Source organism: Oncorhynchus clarkii, chromosome 23 (assembly GCF_045791955.1).
Source record: "Oncorhynchus clarkii lewisi isolate Uvic-CL-2024 chromosome 23, UVic_Ocla_1.0, whole genome shotgun sequence".
In the NCBI taxonomy this organism is placed as follows: Eukaryota; Metazoa; Chordata; class Actinopteri; order Salmoniformes; family Salmonidae; genus Oncorhynchus; species Oncorhynchus clarkii.
In genome coordinates this window covers 21,842,501-21,863,155 of record NC_092169.1, presented here as the reverse complement: position 1 = coordinate 21,863,155, position 20,655 = coordinate 21,842,501, and the positions used below count along the sequence as shown (strand labels likewise).

Genomic DNA, 20,655 nt, shown 5'->3' with positions numbered 1-20,655 from the left:
GCGATTAGGCCTGGCTTTGCAATCGGAGTTCCAATTTATCCCAAAGGTGTTCGATGGGGTTAAGGTCCGGGCTCTGTGCAGGCCAGTCAAGTTCTTCCACACCTATCTCGACAAACAATTTCTGTATGGACTTTGCTTTGTGCACGCATAGTGATTTATCCTCACATGTATTGTCATGCTGAAACAGGAAAGGGCCTTCCCCAAACTGTTGCCACAAAGTTGGAAGCACAGAATCGTCTAGAATGTCATTGTGTGCGGTAGTGTTAAGATTTCTCTTCACTGGAACTAAGGGGCCTAGCCCAAACTATGAAAAATAGCCCCAGACCCTAATTCCTCTTCCACCAAACTTTTCAGTTGGCACTATGCATTCTGGAAGATATCGTTCTCCTGGCATCCGCCAGACTCCGATTCGTCCGTCGGACTGATAGATGGTGAAGCGTGATTCATCACTCCAGAGAACGCATTTCAACTGCTCCAGAGTCCAATGGCAGCGAGCTCTCAACCACTCCAGTCAGCGGTTAGCATTGCGCATGGTGATCTTAGGCTTGTGTGTGGCTGCTTGGCCATGGAAACCCATTTCATGAAGCTCCCAACAAACAGTTACTGTACTGACGTTGCTTCCAGAGGTAGTTTGGAACTCGGTAGTGAGTGTTGCAACCGAGGACAGACGATTTTTATGCGCTACGCACTTCAGAACTTGGCCCCCCCCGTTCTGTGAGATTGTGTGGACTACCACATCGCGACTGAGCCATCGTTGCTCCTAGATGTTTCCACTTCACAATAACAGCAGTTACAGTTGACCGGGGAAGCTCTAACAGGGCAGACATTTGACAAACTGACTTGTTGGAAAGGTGGCATCCTTTGACTGCGCCATGTTGAAAGTCACTGAGCTCTTTAGTACGAGCCATTATGCTGCCAATGTTTGGCTATGGAGATTGCATGGCTGTGTGCTCCATTTTATACACCTGTGAGCAACAGTGGTGGCTGAAATAGCAGAATCCACTCATTTGAAGTGTGTCCACATACTTTTGGCCATGTAGTGTATATCATGTGGGTCAAGGTCAGAAGGTCAAGGTCCCTGAAACAAATGGTGAGAACACAAAAGAGATAAAGACTGATGCAAAAAGTTTACTTAACTAATGCTACCCTTTTTGTTCTTTATTTTTTGGGGGGTGCTTATATTTTTCCTATGCATGCAGCATATTGTAACATTTAGAGAGCTGAGAAACTGAGACTGAGAGAGGAGAAGGGTTTTCGGACACACTCTGTCTCACACACACAGACAAAATCACACTCCGCCAGCCATGAAATGAAGCTTGCGAGAGGTTAATATCCCTGGGAGGGGCTCCTCCTCATCATACTACCGAGTTCATACGGTCTTCGTCCCAAATGACACCATAGTCTCTATATAGCGCACTACTTTTAACCAGGGCCCAAATGGCTCTGGTCAAAAGTAGTACGCTATATAGGGAATAGGGTGCCATTTGTGACGCAACTCCATACTGGCAGTGGTTCATCTAAGCCAGGCTACTACAACAGCAACAAGGGGTAAAAGTCTCATTTTCCCCCTAGAGTGTCGCAAACAAAAGCACGTTTGATGTCATTGTGGGGATAAATCACTATGCGTGCGTATGTCCTGCCAAAACGAACTAATTAGGGAGCTTGACTGGCGTTGGCTGATCTCCCACTGGCTGATGGCTGATGTGTTCGGCTGATGTCATGTTGGATTCTGAACCCCACCCATCAGATGCAAATCCCTGTATACTACAACCTACTCTAGTAATAAAACAAACACTTATTTTCAAGGATCCCTAAGAATGCACTTTTTTGTTCCAGCCCAGCACTAGCACACCCGATTCAACTAGTCAACAAACCAACAAGCCCATGATTAGTTGTTAAGGCTTGTTTTCTTACAAGGCAGAGCGAATTGCCCAAAGCTGGTCCCAGATTTCAGGGAGAGGGCAGAGAGGCGAGAGAATTCAGGGGGTAGACAGTGTTATAAAGAGGTGGAGAGGTCTGTAGGGAGGTGGGAAGATGTGTGTGTGTGTGTGTGTGTGTGTGTGTGTGTGTGTGTGTGTGTGTGTGTGTGTGTGTGTGTGTGTGTGTGTGTGTTTGTGTGCATGCATCTATGTATAGGAGTTTAGGGGGGTTGAGAGAGGTGGTAGATGTATACCTCTGGTCCCGTCCGTCCAGTGTGAGTAATGCAAAGCTTAATCATCAGCATCTGGTCCAGTGTAAACCTACGCCAGCGCCTTGCGTCATTGAGGACGAGCAGCCAAGGCCTCACTATGATAGGCGGCCACTGTCCAGCAGCTCACTATGATGATAGGCTGTTACTGTCCAGGGGTTCAACAACAACATGACATTGACCTTAACCACCGTCAACACAACATCTCCCTCTGTAACAGAGAAGGAGCGAGAGAGGGAGATGGAAGAAGGGAGGGATTGAGGAGAGAGAAAGAGAGAGAAAGAGAGAGCAAGCGAGCGATAGAGAGAGAACAGCTGGAAACGGTGACATGGCCTGGCTCTAAGACCGGCAGTCCATACGCATGAAAGGCAACGAACGCTCTGACGCAATCACAAACAACGTCATGGTAAGACGTTATTTGGACAGTCCCAAGGCCGGCTCTAACCTTTTGGGGACCCTAAGTGAGATTTGGTGTGTAGGTATTTTATAACAAATTTCATGCAATTCTACAACTTTTTCCATGGTAAAGAGAGACATTCTTGCAGTTTTAATGCTAATTTCCTACAATTCTACACATTTTGTAATGACTTATGCCATGTCAATGATATCTGAGTGAGAGTGACTAACAAAATCAATGGGGGCCCCCTGTCAAAACAAGAGAAAAACTGCTGATGCACAACCAAATTTCAAACTTGCACCTATTATTCTAACTCCTGGGAACCTAATATGAGCACTTATGCCTGGAGCCCCAGACAGTCCCCTCCAAACGATCTTACAAGGAATGTTTTGACCAACTCCAGTAAGCAGAGGCTGTCAGATATTTGTCAAATGTAATCTGTTATTTGCAACATATTGGGCCAGTAACCGAAAGGTTTGAATACCCGAGCCGACAAGGTGAAAAATCTGTGTCCTTGAGCAAGGCACTTAACCCTAATTTGCTTCAGGGGTGCCATACTACTATGACTGACCCTGTAAAACAACACATTTCACTGCATGTTGTATGTGACAATATATTTTTATTTTTATTTTATTTTTTTACATATTATGTTATCATTGTAATCTAAAAAGCAAAACTTATCCTAAATCAACACTCCTGCTCTGAGATGCTTTGTGAAAACTCTGATGTCCTCTCCTGACTAGAGTTGCAAAATTCTGGGAACCTTCAATAAAGTCTCTGGTTCTCCAGAAATACTAGTTGGAGGATTCTGTACTTCCTGCTTTTTCCTCCAATCTGGGATTTGGCGAAAAATGGGGAATTTATTGAAAGTTCACAGAATTTTGGAACCCTACTCCTGACCATCACAAGTTATCTGTCAATGCTCCATGTAGTAGATCATCCTTCTACTCTCCTTGCAGAGCTGTAGCTCTAGCACTGTCTATCTCTGGCTATGTACTGCTATACTGCTTACAGTATAAAATAATATATGCCATTTAGCAGAAGCTTTTATCCAAAGCAACTTACAGTCATGCATGAATTCATTTAACCTATGGGTGGTCCCGGGAATCAAACCCACTACCCTGGCATTATAAGCGCCATGCTCTACCAACTGAGCTACAACGGACCACCCCTGAATGCATTATGTATGTGTTATGTATGTGTTATGTACGTGTTATGATATCCTCATGTAGTCACTTTATTGAACACCGTAGAAACCCCACTACTCATCACTCCTCGGTGCTCCATGTAGTAGATTTCTCTATGTTCTAATTTCTATATTCTCCATATAGCTCTGTTTCTGGGCCAGTAGATGCACATGATACTGTGTTTACAGCACAGACAGGCTGACCTGTATTGTCTACACCAGGTTTCAGATCAACTCAAAAACACCCGCACAACAGACTCCCTGATCAACATCAAGACATCCTCAGTTAGGAGCTACAGGTGGGAAAGGCAGAGACACACAGCCGATGGTGCCAGACCAGATATTATACATTACTAGGGCCTGGAGTTATTCCTAGTCTGGTCACATGGCCAAGGTAACTCCTTGTTCAGTGATCAGGGACAACGAGGGAAGAACCACAACCATGTCGTAACAAAAGGTGGATGTTTAGAAGTAGTACTGGGACTTTTTTCCTGACCACATGACAGAACTAGAGGTCAGAGTTTCTATTTCTCCTCTTCAGGTCACATGGTCAACATAAACTCCTGATACTTCCGTTCAATGACAAACACATGGTCAAATGTTGGGTCGTGAACAATTGTCAAATTGGCACGAAGACTGCAGACCTCAGTAAGACCCCTGGGCCCAGTCTTTGCAGTGCTGGTGTCAATCAACACAGTGGGAGGATGTCGTTAGAGTCTGTCTAACACACCAAGCCTGACACGGAGGTCTGAGGCTACGGAGGACCATAGGTTTAGTCTGCGTCCCAAATGCACCCTATTCCCTATATAGTGAACTACTTTTGACCAGGGCCTATAGTGCTCGGGTCAAAAGCAGTGCACTATGTATGGAATAGGGTGCATTTGGGATGCATATTCCTGCATTCCAGTGGTCACTTGAGAACACAAACACTAGGGGATGAATGTACTAAAAACATTTAGTGTCAGTTAGTTAGGTACCATAGGACCATTCCACTAGCGTCAGCAGAGGACAATACTCTGATCCAGTTGTTATTGTTTTTTCCCTCAATAATACAAGAAAACCGAGAGTAGTGACTTTGTGCATAATAATATGGGGTTTGCAAATGATCAAAAGTACTTAAAGGCGTGTGTGTGTGTGTGTGTGTGTGTGTGTGTGTGTGTGGCAGATAATCATTGTGTATGTCCCTGCCTCTGACCCTTGTGTGCAAAGATAACGGTCAGTGTGTTTAGATGGAACAGATCGCGTGTGTTTCTGTGTGTCCACAGGGGTGGGACTTTCGCAACACTACTACAACCAGTGGGCTGTGCAGTCAGCCACATCCTGAGAACCACAACACAGCAGGACGGGCTGTGACTCATCACACACACCTCCCCATCAGCACACATTCTTCAGGAACACACACACGCAGGCAAGCACACACACAGACACACACATATCCCCATTACCTTACACATACACAGGTGTTCATACACTCCCCTGTACTTCTACTCACAGCTCCTACAGATAGACTTTCATAACAGCACAGGACTAATGAACAGAAATAGAACATTGAGATCAGACAGTAAACGGTAGGCTAAAGAGAGAAGGAGAGAGTGACAGAGGTAGACATACAGTAAACACAGATGGAATGAGAGTAAGACAAAGAAGGATAGTGGTTGAGAGAGTGAGAGAAGGAGAAAGGGACAGATAGAGACAGAGGAGTAAAGACAAAGCAAAGGACAGAGAAGGATTGAAGTTGAGAGAGTGAGTGATAGGTATACTAAACAAAAATATGAATACAACATGTAAAGTGTTGGTCCCATGTTTCATGAGCTGAAATAAAAGAACCCCCGAAATGTTCCATATACACAAAAAATGACTTTTTCTCAAATTTTGTGCACACATTTGTTTACATCCCTGTTAGTGAACATTTCTCCTTTGCCAAGATAATCCACTTGACAGGTGTGGTATATCAAGAAGCTGATTAAACAGCATGATCATTACACAGGTGCATCTTGTGTGGGTACAATAAAATGACACTAAAATGCTCAGTTTTGTCACACAACACAATGACGCAGATGTCTCAAGTTGAGGGAACGTGCAATTTCCATGCTGACTGCAGAAATATCCACCAGAGCTGTTGCCAGATTGAATGTTGAATGTTAATTTCTTTACCATAAGCCGCTTTCAACGTTGTTTTAGAGAAACTGGCAGTACGTCCAACCGGCCTCACAACCGCAGACCACGTGTAACCCCCCCCCCCCAGCCAAGGACCTCCACATCCAGCTTCTTCACCTGCAGGAAATTCTACACAAACTGTCAGAAACAGTCTCAGGGAAGATCATCTGCGTGCTCGTCATCCTCACCAGGGTATTGACCTGACTGCAGTTCGGTGTTGTAACCGACTTCAGTGGGAAAATGCTCACCGTCGATGGCCACTGGCACGCTGGAGAAGTGTGCCCTTCATGGATTAATCCTGTACCGGGCAGATGGCAGACAGCGTGTATGGCGTCAGGTGGGCGAAAAGCTTGCTGATGTCAACGTTGTGAACAGAGTGCCCCATGGTGGCAGTGGGGTTATGGTATGGGCAGATATAAGCTACAGACAATGAACACAATTGCATTTTATCGATGGCAATTTGAGCGCACAGAGATACCGTGACGAGATCCTGAGGCCCATTGTCGTGCCATTGATCTGCCGCCATCACCTCATGTTTCAGCATGATCATGCAAGGGCCCATGGCGCAAGAATCTGTACACAAAAGCAGAACATTTCCCAGTTCTTCCATGGCCTGCATACTCACCAAACATGTCACCTAATGAGCAAGTTTGGGATGCTCTGGGTCGATGTGTGCGACAGTGTGTTCACGTTCCCACCAATATACAGGAACTTCACACAGCCATTGAAGAGGAGTGGGACAACATTCCACAGGCCACAATTAACAGCCTGATGAACTCTATGAGAAGGAGATGAGTCGCGCTGCTTGAGGCAAATGGTGGTCACACATTGGTTTTCTGATCCACGCCCATATCTTTTTTGGGGGGGGGGGTATCTGTGACCAAGTCTGCATTCTCGGTCATGTGAAATCCATAGATTAGGGCCTAATGAATTTATTTAAATTGAATGATTTCCTTATTTGAACTGTAACTCAATAAAATGCGTTTATATTTTTGTTCAGTAAAAATAGAAAGAGACGGGTGAGAGAGATGTAGATTTAAAACCCACTGCTCTCCTTCCAGCTGTGTTCCCTAAGGGGTCCTGCAGATGTACCACCCCCCACACAAACTGGACAAATACCACAGGCCTACAGTCATCAGTGCCAGCTGGGTAGTAGAGAGGCCCAACAATCAAGCCCTCCCGGACTGCCGAGGGGGAGGGAAGTGGAGCGAGGAAGGAGGGGTGGGAAATTGAAAGCAGATGGCCACCATAGGGGCAGAACATGAGAGAAAAACAGATTTGTTGTAAAAATCTCTGCTCTGCTTTGAATTAAGCCATTAAGTTACAGAGAGAAAGATAAAATAGCGCTAACCAACCAACAACTGTAGCTGTGGCCACAAGTGGAGTAAATCGAAGTCATTGCGATGTGGAGGAATGTAGAATGTAGAAAACATGTCACCCCCACATTCTGAAATTGCATTTTTGTCCCCCACAGTTTTATCATTGGAATGTGATACAAAACAAGAAGCCTCCGTGTGGTCGGGTAGAATGTTTGGAGTGTTTATCCGACTGGATAAAAAAATATATATAAATAGTTATGTCCCCCCCACTTCTAAAACCAAAGTTACGCCCCTGTGTTTGAGTATCATTAATACTGTCTATAGTTAGATGACAGAGAGAAAGAAAATAGAGAGGAAGCCAATAGAACATACAAATTGTATCCGGAGTTCTGCAAACGATAATGTTTTCACATCCACCTTAGTGTCAGGAGTTTCTTCCAAACTATGTGACCTGACTAGGAAAAGCTAGGGCTTGTGTTTGGCCTGACTCCTAGTGGTTAAATCAGGTGTGATGGAGCTGGGCTAGAACTAAAATGTGCATTACTCAGAAATGCATTGAGAAACACTGATTTAGACCACTCATTAAAATATATTACTAATAGGGATGTTGAGAAATGTAATTAACTCATACTTTTAGGTTCAGATGAGTAAATTCAGCTCTCAACATTTGTACAGTTCAGACTGTATTTGGACCACACATTAAACTCTGACTTTTTAGAAGATGAAGAGGTATTCCGACCAGGCATTGAACTCACGGTACTCTGAGGTTGAAGAGGTATTGGGGGGCGCCAAGAAAGACAGAGAGTGAGAGAGAAAGTGAAAGAGACAGACAGAGAGTTGGAGAGAAAGAAAGAGAGAGAGAGAGGAAGTCATGGAAAAGATGCCCGTTATTGACCACCATAGAAACCCAGGCCAGACCGCCACTCTACAGACCTTTACATCTCATATACACTATAACATGCTGATGGAAAAGGACTGTGTACATTTAGCTCTCTAAACCTAACTTTGAAAAGTACAGTTTCACTTCCAATGAATACAATCTAAAGACGGCCTTATAAGCACATTTATAAGGCCTTATGCAGTATTACCAAATGTTCTTATGAGTTAATTAATGTATCATCATTATAAGACTGTATATTTTCAAAGGCCCTCTAGCCCCATCTCTGACCCCAGTTCCCAAAATAAATGTAGCAAATCTGGGATCAGATTACTAGACCTAATTCGAACCCTTCGCTTTAGGGAAATTAGCTAATATCTGACATTGGACCAGTATTCCCTAGAGAGGCTAGCTCTCAGTCACATACAGTATAACTAGGCCTGTCAAAAAAGGACAAGTTTGTTAGTCTGGTGAATACACATGCCTTTCAGACTGTGGTTTATGTGATTGTAAGAAGAAAGAAAGGGATTTTAAAAAAGGGATAAAAAGGTGGGGGGAGGGGATTCCAACGGTCAGTAGTAGTAATTGCACAAACTTTTCTGGTTGCAATTTGGAAATATTCTACCAGTATTATTGGTTTTGTTAGGAAATGCAACTCAGCCATAGAGGCGGGTAATGAAAAGAAGGCCACTGAATATGTATTTACCATCACTCTGTCCACATCTCAACAATATAAAGAAAACAATCTCCTTCTGCTTCGCTACTTCAGGTCAGACAATACATCACAACTCACAATATAGTCTGTCCTATATTACTGACTAAAACACCAAACTCAAACTATGAGAAACTGGTAGGCCTACATAACTCCACTATTGTAATATTTAAACGTGCTATCATTGGTTACATACTCCTACCACATGCTGTGCTGATGACTGGATTAGACCACCCAGATCACTGAAGTCCATCATGACTGGAGACACGAACATGCCAGTCACTAACTAGTAAAGTAAGCTACGTTTAATAAATAAGATGCTGTCGTCATGCATTTATTATTTTTGTACAGTGTGTGAAAAATGGCAACTACGCCCTTCAGGCTTCAGTTACCTACATACAGATGGGATGTAATGGGATGCAAAGAGGTATTTCATTATTTGGAGAGAGCACTGATGGCCGGACGAAGAGTGTAACAACGAATAACTTAATAACACCGGTTAATGTAGAAACGTTCAATACAAGGAGCAAATGGACTGTTTTCATTGTTCAGGTAACGTGGGTAGGGAAAACTCCTGGTCCTAACCACAACACACACAGAGTAATAAAGTGCATCTCTGTCTGAGGGCTCAATAGAGAGTTAGCCAATCAGGACTCAGGGCCAACACAGAGTCTGCAGATGGCCTTTCTTTCAGTCTCACACACACACACACTGAATGACACTGTCTTTTCCTCAGCTGTGTAACCGCGGCCACAAAAACATACTTTTTTATTGGATGTTTCCGGTGCCCTGGTCGACGGCCCAATCCCATGCCAGAACCTCAGCCAGGTGCATTCTGGGAGGTTATTCATAAATTCCCAATGCACTGCCAGATAAATGATCTCCCTCTCTCCCTCTGTCCTTTGCAGCTGTCCCTTTTTAATGGCTGTGAAGAGAAGAAGTTCTGGCTGTAAGAGAGAGGAGAGGAACAGGTGTGATAGAGTGATAAATCTACCACCTCCACAACAATGCTGCTCTGTTTTATGAAAACAATCGGCCCTGAAGTGGGCTGGCTGGGGAGGCAAAGACCCCCACACTATGGAACTGACTGGCCAGACAGGCCGAGAGACCCCCACATATATTACACTGGGGAACTAGCTGGGAAGGCAGGTTCCCCAGTATGAGAGTCAGAGTCAGAGATAGAGACAGAGTCAGATGTAATTCACTGAGGAACTGTCTGGGCAGTCCCCCCTCACTCCCCACACACACATACACATTCACGCGCGTTGGGATCAGAAGTCTCCCTGGCCTTGCTAGCATCTGGAAACCATCAGAGTAAACAAAGGAACAGTGGTGACTCAGAGTGTGTGTGTGTGTATGTGTGTACTTGTGTGCGTATGTACAGTATGTCTGTATGTGCATGTGTTCAATTACCTAACATAGAGAGACACGACCCCGCTTCTGTCCCCTCCTCCCCCCTTCTTCTCACAATCTGTATTTAGTTTGGCCCAGTAACAGTCAAAGATACGTTTCAAAAGATACACAGATCCAGTTCCGTCCCCTCTCTCTGAGTTAGTCTTTTGTGTTTTTGTTTGGCTAGCTGATTAGCCGTAGCACTTGTGATAAGACAGCTAATAACTGTAATGTGAGTTTAGCTAGCGTGTTTGCATATAAGCGTGCTGGTATATTACAATGCCGGCATATTAGCGCGTTAACATATTAGCATGCTAACATAATTATAGTATTACAAGCTAGTGCCAGTATATTGGAGGCTAAAAGGAAAACACAGGAATCTGGATGCGGTTTAAACCTGAGAACTGGTTCTTCTCAGTGAAATATCAGCTAAGATCAAAGCGTATATCAAGTTGATCCTCCTTTAAAGATAGGACAAGAAGATATTTCCTGCACTTTTACATAATAGGTATTTTTGTAATAGTAGAAGCGTAATCATAATAGTCCTGTAGTAATAGTGGCTAAGAACTACAGGACCCATAGAGGTCTGGTCAAAAGTATTGCACTATTTAGGTAATAGGGTGCCATTTGGTATAAATCATGTGGTTTGTTTCTCTATTGCTGAGTGATATCCTGCCAAAGTGGTTATGGGATTTTTTTGTAACCTTGCATTTGACTCTTATACTAAGATTGTACTGGTACAATTCAACACACATTTTGGAAGAATGTTTTTACATGAGACAATAAAATATGGTTGTTGTATATTAGCTTTTATTTTATTTCAATACACTCACTGACTGTAAGTTGCTTTGCATAAGAGTGTATGTTAAACAACTAAAATATAATATCAAATAGTTTACAAAATAGAGCCACAGAGTAAAACTGTACAACCTCAGGCATCTCTGAGGCGATAGAGGTGTGAATGACAAATCTCACAATTCACAATAAATAGACTGGTCCACCACCAGTTACCAGCATGTAGCCTACTGCTGCCGGGTAGAGACTTGCTTGGGCATTTCAAGTTCACTGCTAGTCAAAGCTAGCATGTGATGGATTACTGACCAATATAGCCGGCTCACATCCGACCTCCAGCCTCCAAATATAGATACAGCCCCGAAATAAGGATGTCTATAAGACATTCAACTGTATGGTATAATTTGTGAAACTGAGCCGTGGCAATGTGTGTTTCTGTGTGTCTCTGAGTCTGATTATGTCTCCTGATGTTATGTGTGTCTCTGAGTCTGATTATGTCTCCTGATGTTATGTGTGTCTCTGAGTCTGATTATGTCTCCTGATGTTATGTGTGTCTCTGAGTCTGATTATGTCTCCTGATGTTATGTGTGTCTCTGAGTCTGATTATGTCTCCTGATGTTATGTGTGTCTCTGAGTCTGATTATGTCTCCTGATGTTATGTGTGTCTCTGAGTCTGATTATGTCTCCTGATGTTATGTGTGTCTCTGAGTCTGATTATGTCTCCTGATGTTATGTGTGTCTCTGAGTCTGATTATGTCTCCTGATGTTATGTGTGTCTCTGAGTCTGATTATGTCTCCTGATGTTATGTGTGTCTCTGAGTGATTATGTCTCCTGATGTTATGTGTGTCTCTGAGTCTGATTATGTCTCCTGATGCTAAGCGTGACTGAACAGACACAAAAGACAAACGCTGAAAATGACCTCCAACCAAGTCAACCCCTGCACAAAAATAGATTTGATGCATGAATATTCAAAATATACAGTACGCAGTGCATGCAGTGATGATTTGACGCTGACGAGTGGCAAGCTTTGCATTGGCTTCTTATTCAGTCAACAGGCAGCTGCAGTAGCTATAAGTGATGAGATAAGCATTCTTATCCTGTACAGTGTGGCTAAATATAAACATAAACATTGGACAATCAGTAGCAACAGTCACTGGACGCAGGCAGGCGCACACACACACACACACACACACACACACACACACACACACACACACACACACACACACCCTTTCAAACTTGCTCCCGTGTGCGACCATGGAAACAGCACGTGAATAGTTCATTGCTATTACCATAACTTGGAATGAATAAGCCAGCTGTCAAAGTAAAGTTAAAAAGATTGATGTTGTGTAAGTGGAGGTTACATATTACATTTTGAGGCGATTGGTGCTTTGGCTACGAAACTTTCCAATCAATCTTAATTAAAATGATTAAGATTGTGTGTCTCTGCTTGCGTGCACACACACACACACACACACACACACACACACACACACACACACACACACACACACACACACACACACACACACACACACACACACACACACACACACACACACACAGCCATTGAGGGTCATCAAGTGTACTTTTAGTTTTTGAAGAGAAATTGGATCCTCACCAAAGGGTGTATGTTTATGAAACACTTCCAAACCTCTTCTCAGTCATGCAATTTGAAGTAATGGTTCAATAAACCAGGGCCTGTCTGCTGAAACAGCTAAAGTTCACAACAATGGTTGTAGAGCAGAGACCATAGACCTCAATATGGACTTGATTTACTGCCTGTTATGTTATTGAAAATTCAGTTTAAACACCCAATTCCCTATGTAGTACACTACTTTTGACCAGGCTCCATAGGGCTCTAGCTAAAAGTAGTCACTATATAGGGAATGGGGTGCCATTTGGGATACAGGCCTACACTGAATGCTCAAGAACATAACAGGCAGTAAATCACCGTTCCTGGATGTGGGCGATGTTCTCTGATTTACGGACAATAAAATCCCATCTAGTCACAGTAACAAATGGAAATGTTATTAAGATACAGTATATTGCATAATGGTGTGTGTGTGTCCGTGCATGCATATGTCCTAGATTTCAGGAAACCTATTTTCATAACCAAAAAAACAACAACACTGCTGTCTTAAAGTACATTGAAAGAGTAGGCTAACTATTGACTACAACAATCAATGATCTCATTCATTATCAGAGTTATCATGAACAGAAAATTGACATTTTAGTGTGTGACCCCAGTAGGAATCAAAATCACAATCCTGGCATGGCTAGAGCCACGTTCCTACCAACTGAGAAACACAGGACCACCACCAAAAATCACAAACCAATGACATGACGTTTACAATTAGGCAACCCGGACCACTAACATGAATCACTCTCCTCATACAAGCGTGGTGACACGCTGGCATTACACTCTGACTTTCAGGAGGCCATGTGTAATAATATAGCTGACCGTGCATTTCACTAGCGCTTTATGTGGTACTGTCCTGATATGTGCATTTATACTGTGATGTACTTACTCTGAATAAAGCTATTTTCTATATCCACATTCTATTCTCTATTCTCATCTTCTATTCTATTCTGCCAAAATAACTCCCCTCCAAACCAACACAGCTCAAACTATAGGTCTATGGACTGGAAGCGGTGGGTACAATGTATTAACATACGATCACATAACTATTACACTGTATATTCATTGATTTGGTACAACGATGTAATACGTATGTTATCAGTTGTACATCATCTAAAGTGGGACCGTTATGAATCTCTCTACCACATCTATATTCTTTATGTAGTTATGGCAGACATGCATGGTATGACTTCCTTATCACCTACTTATATCACTCACTCACCCAAAAACCCTAGTCTGGACCTCCAGGCCTACCACAGTGAACTGGCTAAACTTGTTATTCACACACACACACACACACACACACACACACACACACACACACACACACACACACACACACACACACACACACACACACACACACACACACACACACACACACACACACACACACACACACTCACACAGCCTGCACCGGTAGGTGTCCTATAGGCCTACCACTCTGAACTGGGTCAGCATGCTGTTCTTACATAGGTTTCATGTTCAGAGAGCCATTTATTTTAGCTGTAGTAGCCATGTTCTCGGTATTCAATTCCCCTATAAAAAGCAGCTTACTTACAATAACACCTCTCCCCAGTGGGTTCCATGTCTAAATAAGTTAGTAGACATTCATGGGAGCAGTCATACAGACATGTACTGTAATATCCCGACTGAGACGTACATGTATGTACACATGCCCTATGAGGGATGGTCACGTACATACATTTCAAGTTTCAAGTTTATAATGTCACATGCACAATTACAGTGAAATGCCTTTCTTGCAAGCTCCAAACCCAACAATGCAGTAATCAATATCAATGTAGAACTAAAAATAACACAAGTCGGATCAAAAACTAGAAGAAATAAGAAGAACAGGAGAAAGTAAGGAGCTACAGATGAAGTCGGAAGTTTATATACACTTAGGTTGGAGTCATTAAAACTCGTTTTTCAACCACTCCACAATTTTCGGTTAGGACATCTACTTTGTGCATGACACAAGTAATTTTTCCAACAATTGTTTGCAGACAGATTATTTCACTATAATTCACTGTATCACAATTCCAGTGGGTCAGAAGTTTACATACACTAAGTTGACTGTGCCTTTAAACAGCTTGGAAAATTCTAGAAAATTATGTCATGGCTTTAGAAGCTTCTGATAGGCTAATTCACATCATTTGAGACAATTGGAGATGTACCTGTGGATGTATTTCAAGACCTACCTTGAAACTCAGTGCCTCTTTGCTTGACATCATGGGAAAATCAAAAGAAATCAGCAAAGACCTCAGAAAAAAAATGGAGACCTCCACAAGTCTGGTTCATCCTTTGGAGCAATTTCCAAACACCTGAAGGTACCACGTTCATCTGTACAAACAATAGTACGCAAGTATGAACACCATGGGACCACGCAGCCGTCATACCGCTCAGGAAGGAGACGCGTTCTGTCTCCTAGAGATGAATGTACTTTGGTGTGAAAAGTGCACATCAATCCCAGAACAACAGCAAAGGACCTTGTGAAGACGCTGGAGGAAACAGGTACAAAAGTATCAATATCCACAGTAAAACGAGTCCTATATCGACATAACCTGAAATGCCGCTCAGCAAGGAAGAAGCCACTGCTCCAAAACCGCCATAAAAAAGCCAGACCACGGTTTGCAACTGCACATGGGGACAAAGATCATACTTTTTGGAGAAATGTCCTCTGGTCTGATGAAACAAAAATAGAACTGTTTAGCCATAATGACCATCGTTATGTTTGGAGGAAAAAGGGGGAGGCTTGCAAACTGAAGAACACCATCCCAACCGTGAAGCACGGGAGTGGCAGCATCATGTTGTGGGGGTGCTTTGCTGCAGGAGGGACTGGTGCACTTCACAAAATAGATGGTATTATGAGGGAGGAAAATTATGTGGAGATATTGAAGCAACATCTCAAGACATCAGTCAGGAAGTTAAAGCTTGGTTGCAAATGGGTCTTCCAAATGGACAATGCCCCCAAGCATACTTCCAAAGTTGTGGCAAAATGGCTTAAGGACAACAAAGTCAAGGTAACAGTGGCCATCACAAAGCCCTGACCTCAATCCTTCAATCCACTGGGAATGTGATGAAAGAAATAAAAGCTGAAATAAATCACTCTACTATTATTCTGAAATGTCAAAGTGGTAAAATAAAGTGGTGATCCTAACTGACCTAAGACGGGGAATTTTTACTGGGAATAAATATCAGGAATTGTGAAAAACTGAGTTTAAATGTATTTGGCTAAGGTGTATGTAAACTTCCGACTTCAACTGTACATACTGTGTTCTAGTCTTGGCTCATTTTTATAACTACTGCTGTATACATGTTCTATCCATATACTGTCAATACTGTATATGAATACTGGAGTGATAGAGGTAGATATGTATAGGGATAAGGTGACTAGGCATCAAGATATATGATTAACAGAGTTGCAGCGTCTATGATGATTGTATGTGAGTGGGGTGTGCGTGTGTGTAGAGTCAGTATGGGCATATTATGTATGTGTGAGCAAATGATAGAGTGAGTGTGTGTGTGTTGGAGTGTCAGTGTGCATGAGTGTGTAAGGACTTGTGCATGTGCATAGAGACAGTGCAAACATAAGACTCAACTCAGATAGTCCACGTAGCCATTTTGTTAGCTATTTAGCAGTGCTATGGCTTGGGGATAGAAGCTGTTCAGGAGCCTGTTGGTGTCAGACTTGATGCACCGGTACCGGTTGCCATGCGGAAGCAGAATGAACAGTCTATGGCTTTGGTGGTTGGAGTCTTTAACAATTTTCTGGGCTTTCCTTTCACACCACTTGATTTAGAGGTAATAGATGGCAGGAAGCTTGGCCCCAGAAAAGTAATGGGCTGTCCACACCACCTTCTGTAGCGCCATGCAATCGAGGGCAGTGCTATTGCCATATCAAGCAGTGATACAGCCAATCAATATGCTCTCAATGGTACAGCTGAATAACATTTTGAGGATTTGAGGGCCCATGCCAAACCTTTTTAACCTCCTGAGGGGGAAGAGGCACTGCCGCGCCTTCTTCAGGACTGTGTGCGTGTGTGGACCATTTTAAGTCCTTAGTGATTTGGACACCGAGGAATTTAAATCTCTCAACCCGCTCCACTGTAGCCCTGTCGATATGGATAGGGGTGTGCTCTCCCCTCTTTCTCCGATAGTCCACGATCAGCTCCTTGGTCTTACTGACATTGAGGGAGAAGTTGTTGTTCCGGTATCACACTGCCAGGTCACTGACCTCCTCCCTATAGGCTGTCTCATTGTCGCCGGTGATCATGCCTACCACCATCGTGTCGTCAGCAAAACTGAAGATGGGGTTGGGGTCATGCGTGGCCACTCAGTCATGGGTGAACAGGGAGTACAAGAGGGGACTAAGGACACACCCCTGTGGGGCCCCCGTGTTAAGGGTAAGTGTGGCAGAAACGATGTTGCCTACCCTCACCACTTGGGGTTGGCCTGTCAGGAAGTCCAGGATCCAGTTGCAGAGGGAGGTGTTCGGTCCCAGGGTCCTAAGCTTGGTGATGAGCTTGGAGGGGACAATGGTGTTGAACGCTGACCTGTAGTTAATGAACAGCATTCTCACATAGGTATTCCTCTATGTAGGTGGATGAGGGCAGTGTGGAGTTGAGATTGCATTGTCTATGGATCTTTTGGGGCGATATGGAAATTGGAGTTGGTCTAGCGTGTCTGGGATGATGGAGTAGATAGATGTGTGCCATAACCAGCTTCAAAGCACTTCATCATTACAGAAGTGAGTGCTACAGGCCAGTAGTCATTGTGGCATGAAGCCTTAGAGTTCTTGGGAACAGGAATGATGATGGTCATGTTAAAACATGTGGGGATTACAGACTGGGACAAGAAGAGGTTGAAAATAACTGTGACTATGTCTGCCAGCTGTTCTGTGCATGCTCTGAGAATGCACCCTCGAGTATCGTTGGGTCCCGTTGGGTCCCGTGGCCTTATTAACCTGACCTGATTAAAGACTTTACTCACGTTCGCCTTGGAGAGCGAGATCACCAAGTCCTCTGGGTCGGTGGCGGCCCTCACGCCCGGCACCATGTTGTTATTGTCAAAGCGTACATAAAATACATTGAGTTCATCTGGTAGAGAGGCATCATTGGGCAGATCACAGCTGGGGCTTTCTTTGTAATCCGGAATGGACTGCAGCCCCTGCCACATGCGGCAGGCGTAGAAGCCTGTGTAACATGATTCCACCTTATTCCTATATTGTCCTTTTGCTCATTTGATGGCTCTGCAGAGTTCATAGCAGAACGTATTGTACTTGTTCCTGTCCTCAGCCATAGCCTCTGGGTTGTACGCAATGGCCCTGTGTGTGGTAGCCCTGTCCTTAAGTTTAGTACCAACCTTGGTGTTAATCCAGGGTTTTCGATTGGGGAAGCAGAAAACCTTCACTGTGGGAACAATGTCGCTGATGCATTTCCTAACGAAGCCGGTGACGGGGGTGGTTAGCTTGTCGATGTTATCGGTGGTCTCGAATCCAATCAGCGCTAGTACGGCAGTAAGGTAGCATAATCTCAATGGAGCGAGTCATGGTTACTTTCGATTTAAGCTTCTGCTTGTAAACAGGAAGCAAGAGTACGGAGTCATGATGTGATTTGCCGAATGACGGACGAGGGAGGGCCTTGTATGCTTGCTTGTGGGTAGAGTAACAATGTTCTAGGACTTTATCGCCCCTAGTGGTGAGGGTGACGTGTTGATGGACGTTGGGTATCACGTGTCTTAATGATGCAGAATTAAAATCGCTGACAACCAGAAAAGCAGACTCCAGATGTTAGTTTTCCTGTTTGTTTATAGCCTTGAACAGTTCGTTAAGTGCTTGTTATTTTTCTTATCCTGAGGTGGAACGTATACAACAGTCACGATAACAGCTGAAAATTCAGCAAGAAAATCCCACAAAGCGACAAATGCAAACACAAAAGTATGAGACAATATATTAAAAAGAATCATGATACTGTATGTATTTTTTAGGAGCACAAACTTTTGAAATTACTCACATTACTCACTGGATACAGGGCTAATTTATCTAAGACGAGGCCATATCTAACTATAACTGGGTTTGTTGTTATCTATTACACTGTGATACAGCCATGGGCCTTCAGAAGACAACCCTTCCAGAAACAAGAACAGGATAAGTGCATTTTCCTATCCGCAAACAGTGACGCAAATAGTAACATGGCCTCCTCTTAGCGAATGGTGTCTGTGTGGGTTTCTGATATTACACCACAGCTTCTCCGAGGTCTGTTTAATGTAATGTTCTGAGAACGGGGGGTTGTCCCAAATGGCACCCAATTTCCTATATAGTGGGCTACTTTTGACCAAGGCCCATAGAGCTCTGGTCAAAAGTAGTACACTATATATAGGGAATATGGTGGCATTTGGGACTTCACCCAAGAAGGTCAGGGATGACTAAGTGATTGCACTTTATAGAGCTGATCTAGACAGCAAATCAAGAGCATGGAATGGGTATGGTCATGTGTGTTGCTAGACAGGTAAGCCAACCAATCAATCCTCACTAGACAGATAAAACAACCAATGATCACAAACATGGAGAGGTAGCCTTTAGTTATTATGCCCTTAGCCTCTGGAATAGCCTGCCAGAGAACCTTGGAAAGGCATATTTTTTGCTTTGCATTTCATTAGGGTGCTTTTTAGTTGTTCAGCTTGTCCTTGTTTTGTTTTTGTATCTTATGTTTGTTGTGTAGTATATAGTTGTGTAGTATACTTTTATTTTCACTTGCGTTGCATTCCATGTCTGAAATGTGCTATATCATTTAAATAAAGCTTGATTTGATTTGACTAGACAGCTTAGCCGACCAATAAAATGGAGAAACAGAAGTCTTTACATATCCTTAGCCAACCAATAAGAAGCCCATATAATTATATTGATATCTGTTTGTCTAGATTTAGCCTAAATCCCATTGAATAATGTTGTTCTTGCCATAATATAAATATTTTCAAATCTGAATTTTTGAGTTGCTGATCTGTTTGTTGTTTGGCTATGGTTATGGGTTGGGGAGGGGGTGGGGTGGTGTGTGGGACTCTGGTATGAATGTGTATAGTGTTCTAGTGTTATTAAGACAGCTGATAGCCCTCTGGACAGATGGGATCAGAAATGCTTTAGGGGAGTTTGATTATAGCCTAGTCCCAGATCTGTTTGTTTTACACCAAAAATGACCGTAGGAGTTGGCAAGATGGCACAAACTGATCTGGGACCAGGCTTGTTGAGATGACACTCTGACATGTGGGATATCAACATTTAAATGTACGCTGCAAATAGTAAAGAGAGAGAGTCACTTCAGAGTTGATTCCTACAATAATAAAGTTTCCACATGGAGTTTCACTAGTCCCCTATGAGACAGAGAGCCATTTAGCGAATGCCGACATTCTTGGTCGGCTGACACACAACAACCAAGACAAGTTTGCTAGTAGTTTCACAGTAAAACATACTAAGAGACTAACACACGTTTTCTTCATCGAGGACACTTTGCTTTGTAATGTTGATCCACTGTCTGTGTTTGTGCGTGCATGCCCTATGTGTGTGTTCAACACGTGCTTGTTTGCGTGTGTGTGTGTGTGTGTGTGTGTGTGTGTGTATGTGTGTGCACCATGCTTTTCTCCTTAGTAACAAGCCCTGCCCCAGACAGCTGCAGAGACTTCTCTCCCGTCAAGCTCTCTGTTTGCCAAACCCTCTTCCCAGTTTCCCACATTCTCAGATTTCCAAATTCCCTAATCCTGACACAATCCTGAATGACAGTGTTTTGGGGAACTGTTGCTGTTCACATAGAGTGTTTTTACTTGTGCTTTGAAAATGGCTTTCATAGTGTCTTCTGAAAATGTTAAAGTCAATTTGATAATTTTAAAAACTAACTTTCTTATAATTCTGCAACCAAATTATCCACTGATAAACTGAAAGTACCAAAATCTTAATCCCAGCAGGCCGTACTCCACACCCACACACTAGCCTAACTCTAT

The 20,655-nt window shown here is 43.3% G+C and overlaps 1 protein-coding gene across 3 annotated transcripts in view; it reads right to left on the bottom strand.

Moving 5' to 3' along the window:
• LOC139381856 (zinc finger CCHC domain-containing protein 24-like) overlaps window positions 1-20,655 on the bottom strand; it is a 73,215-nt gene that overhangs the window by 10,137 nt on the left and 42,423 nt on the right. The window lies entirely within an intron of this gene.